The sequence below is a fragment of the Doryrhamphus excisus genome, linkage group LG9 (genome assembly GCF_037039965.1).
Source record: "Doryrhamphus excisus strain RoL-2023G ecotype Guam linkage group LG9, RoL_Dexc_Guam_v1.1, whole genome shotgun sequence".
Lineage (NCBI taxonomy): Eukaryota > Metazoa > Chordata > Actinopteri > Syngnathiformes > Syngnathidae > Doryrhamphus > Doryrhamphus excisus.
In genome coordinates, this window is record NC_136365.1 from 10,129,280 (window position 1) to 10,135,279 (window position 6,000).

The 6,000-nt window shown below is 40.6% G+C and overlaps 1 protein-coding gene across 2 annotated transcripts in view; it reads right to left on the reverse strand.

Annotated features, from left to right (window-relative positions):
* ctnna2 (catenin (cadherin-associated protein), alpha 2) overlaps positions 1-5,642 on the reverse strand; it is a 228,383-nt gene extending 222,741 nt beyond the window's left edge. For both annotated transcript variants that reach the window (XM_058046015.2, XM_058046014.2), the window contains exon 1: positions 5,335-5,642. The gene's annotated coding sequence lies outside the window, so the exon portion shown is untranslated. The remainder of the gene's footprint in view (positions 1-5,334) is intronic.
* Between the last annotated feature and the right edge of the window lie 358 nt (positions 5,643-6,000).

Here is a 6,000-nt window from a genome sequence, read left to right on the forward strand (position 1 = left end):
AATCTCCTTCAAATCGAATGTGTCTAAGGTTGTATAATCAGGTCATCGACAGTAGGAACAATAAGTCGTTGAACCGCTGGTTTCGTCATAAGTCTGTCCCAGGGGTCAGCAACCCGTGGCTCCAAAGCCGCATGTGGCTCTTCAGCTTCTTTGTTGTGGTTCCCTTTGCAATGCTTGAATGTTTTTTAACACCCGGGTGGGGGAAACGCTCATCTTTGTAAAGTTGTTAAAAAATCCAACTTTGTGTGAGTTCTGACTGGTGATTGGATGAGCAGACAGGATGCTATTCAGTTCTCTCTCACAAGGTAAATATGGAGGGGAATAAGTCATACTTTCCCAGAGCTATTTGACATTTCTAAACAATAAATGACAGATAATTAAAAAATACAGCAGCATGGGAACTTTGCGCCAGACTAAACAAATCAGGTAAGTTTAAAGTAATTGACACACACATTTACTATGTACGTTTATCTCCAGTACTAGCAAAATTACTCGATCAACTGGTCTTTTCTTATCTGAACTACTCTGATACCCAAAAATTTCCTCCAAATTTGGACGGCCAAAACCGTGGGAGACTCCTAATTGGCTCAGCATGTGAACACATCACAGCTGTTGGTCACCAGCGAAAAGAAACAGGCTGTCAATTGACTGTGCTACACATTTCTTCAGGTGTCAGGTAGTGAGGTTTAACCAAGATGATACCATGATAACCCTACGAGTTGGCATCCCTTACACACCCTCACTACCTCACCCTCACTGCACTTCTGTTTCTTCTATTCTATTGTTAGACTTTATACTGTAAGACCTTCTTTTAAACATGTGTTTTGCGGCTCAAGGCTATTTTTCTTTAGTTGGCAAGAGGGTAAAATGGCTCTTTTCATCGCAAAGGTCCTGGTCTAAGGCTAGTCTTGTTAATAGGAGCAGGGTATTTGAATCACACTTTAAATCGTATTAAGATGAGTAATGAGGGGTTGTGTTCAAAGATATTACACAATTTAAGGTAAATGTACTTGTTTCCAGTGTACTTAAATGTAGCAGAAGTGAGTAATAAGAATATCCACTTCATGTTTTTCTTTATCATCCTGTTTAATTTCACACACACACACACACATTATAAAGCTGTTTTTGTGATGTTCTGAATGTCCCTGATTGCATCTTTCATTCTTGTAAGGAGAATGAGAAAGTGTTCCCAGGATGAATGGACCAGAGAGGCCACTTCTGGTCCTATGGTTATCACCATCACTTATACCCTTTTGTGGTGACCTCACAAAAAAAGCTACGGGAAAAGCAAATAAAGACTTACATGACAAATGTTTTTCCAGAAAATGTTGATTAAACTCCAAATTGTACTACTTTTGGGCCCTTTTGTTTTCCAAATCGTAACAGATCAGAAGGTGACCAGGATCACAGCATGACCTTTGAGGTTCCATTGTATTTGCAAGAATTTCCCCTGTGTAGAATTGATATTTACACTAAAATAATAGAATACTTCCTCAACCACTAGCACTATGAATACCATTTGGAATTGTTTGTCATTTGTGGAACAATGTCAAAAATAAGGCTTGGTAGGTTTATGAATATTAAACCAATAGCATAACATAAACAGACAATTTGCTGAGCATGGTGGGTGTGGCGATGGTCTCGGGACAATAACGTCATTCTCTCAAGCTGCACCTATTTACTGCTGACACAGAATTTTCATCCACTGCTGGATCATCTACTTTATTGTCTCAGCCGAAACAATAAAGCTCTTCTTTTTGCACCCTCATAGTTCAGAATGGACTATAAAAATAGCCAATGAATCTTGAAAATATCATATAAACACACTGGAAAAGTGTATAAGGCTTCATGGATTCTAATCTGTCAATACATTACATGATGTATTTTACACCCAGGAACAAAATGGCAGTGAAAAATCTGGTGGATGTGTTTGCAGATCAGAGTGATATCAACAGTTCAGTTGTGTCTCTGTGGTGTTATCTTTCGGCCTTTTCAAGTGGATCAAACACTTCTGCTTCAGTCGGAGTGAGAGATTGTCGAAGAAGAGGGGTAATCCTCTTCCAGCATGCTTGGGTACCATGGCTACCTCAAAGCTCTGTGCCCGTACAATGCTAACAGGGGTGCCATGGTGCTCGGCCAACATTGCTTGCTCTCCCTAGAGAGAGGAAGCACAGTGCACCCCATACTGCTATTGATTGCGTTGTCGCAGCCATGAATAATGGCTTTTCCTCATGCCAAGCAACACAAACAGGCTTAATATTGGAAATAAAAAATGGAACCCAAAGACAAAGATGATAGATCACAGGGGGCTGCCGTCCCTATAATTAGAATCTCAAATGGCAAGATGGAATACATATAAAATTATGAGAAATCAACATTTTTCTTTGTAGAATGTATGTTCTGCACTCTTAGATTCGCCAATCAAACAATAATTTGTGAAGCAAAGGTGAGAAAAATCCACAAAGAAATGGAAGCGCTAGATTTTGTAGCTTGTGCAAAATCAGCACTTGGTATTGGATCTAATCGGTGGCGTTTCATTGTGACCACTTCAAATTGTCACAGCAATGTGATTCACTCACCTGTGCCATCATTTGATTTGCTGCCGCTAATAAAATACTTGTTTAGGAGGCACTGTTTCATCACTTTTTGCTGTTTTCCTTCACAAGTTGTTGAAGAATTAGACGATGTTGGCAGGGACGCCATGATAGATGTTTTCCTAGCCAAACCATCGCTGATTGGTTGATCGCGAACAAGAACGGGTGTGTGTAAAACACGGACTGTGGACTACGGACCGCGGTCTAAATAAACGATTCTGTTTGGTCCATTTCATGATTTGCAAGGTTCGCAAATTACCACCGGAATTACGCAGTCCGTGTTTTACCAACACCCAACCGCTTTTAAAAAAACTCTTGGCAGCATAGCATGCCAAAGTGTACTTGCTCGACGGGAATATCACTGATTGGATTTACTTGCCCGATTTTTGTTTTAACTTGCCCCGGGCCATCAGTACATCGTTATTGTCGAGCCCTGGCTTTTAAGGTGCATCATGCAAACCATACCATACTGACCTGAAATACATTGTCTTTCCATAATCATGTTTCAATTGTCAGTGGAATAAGTTATATATGTCTGCCGTGTGTGGGACTCCCTTTGAAAAGCTTTAGATTGGTGCGGCATTTGGGGCCAAACACTTGGTAGGATGTGGGGAGTTTGAGGCTTGTGATGTGATCATCCGCCAAGCAGCGGCTATAAAGCCCTCGTTCCAACCTGCAAGTGTGGGCAAAATTTGGAGATGAGTACCACCGCAGTACGAATTTTGTTATGTAGCAGGAGGAACTTTTGTTGTGTGCCGCGACTATGGATGATGTGTGACACGGAACAAGTGTGACATGTGAGCATTTGCACTGAGCTTTAAACGGACGTTGAGAACACTGAAATCACACGATCTCCTCTCCAGGCTCAAAAGAGGGAGTCGGCTGCATCTGCACTTCAGAAGACAGCGCATGCAGCTGGTGGTGACCCAGCAGAGGTTGATATACCTGTTTTTCATTCAGGTTTTCAGTTAATGATGTGAGAGGACTACACATAAATGCATTGTGAAATAGAAAACATAAGTTGTAAATACCAGCATTTTGTCATTTTTAACATGTAGTCATCACTCACCACGTTGTGTTTCAATGATAATTGATAGTAATATTGATAATTCAATAATAATAATCAAAACAAAACACTGGTTACTGTCGCAGCCAACCCACCACAAGCTAAAAACTCAACTCTGAACCCTAGACATCACTTCCTGCCCTCCACTTATCCAGAACACATTTGTTGCTGTTTTATTTACATCTTAAATAGCTTACTTTTTCTGATTATATCTACTATGTTGGGTAATATAAATGTAGTGATATAAATTCTGCACCCTTCAAAACATACCTCAAAAAATATCTCACCGGTGTAGCATGTCAAAAGGCTTTAATTTAATACAGCCTTGGAAGGACAAACATTTAACCGAGTATGGTGATTTTCGAGGCTCACAATGCAGTACACCCTTTTGTCCCAACTAACGAGTGTTTTGGAAAACTTTATTTGTAATGTTAGTCACAATTATATTAATATTATTATTATTATTTGTGAGATTATTTGCTTGAATAGAATGATTTGAATGAAGGACATTCAAGTCCATTTTGTGTTGATATGTTTAAAAAAAAACAATGTTCAATACACAAAAAATTGTCAAAAGCAATTATATTATCCAGTTTATGTTGATAGGTGTATTATGTTTGTGTTAGCATAAATGCATGTTGCCCAACATGTGACACAGAGTTCCAAAACATTGTATACCCCTTTGCCCAGCATACAGTAAGCCCAGACTCTAAAAACAGCCACTAAGTGACGCCCCCAGAGGCCCCTGGGATTTCATCTTCAGTTACAGGAAGAGAATGTGTCTGACTATACAGAGTCACAGATTTAGGCGCTTGTGGGGGGGCTTTGCAATGGGAAAATGGCACTGGTCGTCACATAAATAACAGGTGTTAACTTGGACGCTAGTGAAAATCAATGACTGGCAAAGAATGGCGTTAACCAAGAGCAGATGTTTGTTTATTAGTCATCTAAAACAATCATGGTAAGTTGCACAGTGCAGTGCAGAGTATTATTAATGACTTCCATAGCTTCAGCTTTTCACTATGATGAAAAAGGGGGTGCTACCCTCCCATGTGCTTTTACAATGCCTGCCAGTTTTCTAAATGTGCTCTCGCTGTTAAACGAACCCTGGAGAGAATATTAAGTAACGTTACTCATGTGCCCTGCTGCTTGATTTTCCGGTCATTAGTCCTGTAGGGATACCACCAAACGCGATCAAAGAAAGCAACGTATGCAAAACACCATACGAACCACTATGCAATAAATCTGACTAAATAGCAGATAGCAAAATGCTTGACTAAGTTCGGAGTGGGACTGTTATTCTAAACAAGTAGCATGCTAGCTTAGCCCGTAGCTAGCTAGCCTAGCATGCCTTTACCCGAGTATCCCTGCTTGGAGGCGAATGAGGCGTTCAGCACTGGGCTGCCTGGATAGCAGCATCCCCGAGTGACGTTAGCAAAGTGTCCCACGTAATTTGCACCATCCGGGTGAAGACCATAGACAAGCAGGGGAGCATAGTGGTGCTGCAACTACGGTTTTGGTGTGGTGTTTCGGTGCTAGTATATTGCACTGCCTTGCACAGCACAATGAAGAATGGAAGCCGGGCGGACCTCGCCTAAGCTAATGTTAGCAAGACAGTACAAGTGAGTGAAGAGAACGTTAGGATGCTAGCAGATCAAACACGACAAAACTCACCTTCAACCTCTAATGAAAGGTCCACAAAGTGTGCAAAACGTTCGCAGTGTATTCCCACAAAATTGCCTCAAATCTCAACGCTCTCCTCAATCGTGTGGTGCTGAATTGCTTCGCTTATTTCTATCCGGAGTAAAATAAAAATCTTGTTTCAAAACAAAAAAAAAGCTCCCAGTGAAATATAAGACCCCTCCCAGAGATTCAGCGCCACAACAACGGAGTAAGCAGGTGCCGCCGATGATGTACTACTAACGGGAAAGCTTGCAATATAGTGGGACTATGTGGCGCATCCCCACGCTGGTCAAATCACAGAGGCTCCAGCTCTGGTTAACGCATGCGCAGTTCAATGTCTGAGGAAGCGCCCTATAGAAGTAGCGGTGATAAATTCGTTTCATATTATGGAAATGATGTGGTTCGGTTCACTTGAGCAGTGACGTGCGGTAAAAGGAGGTAGATTGAACACTAAAACAAATAACACTAAATAAATATTAATATGTGTCCATTGAACTGTATTATAAATGTATTGTCTGCATAATTCCAATAGTTTTAAACAATTTTCTCAAGTCAAAATAGCTGAATTATCATATGTCCTATCAAATACATATATAAATAAGTCTAAGAAGTATCTGAAAGCATTTTTTAACCAAAGTGAATGATTCTCCTCTTTTA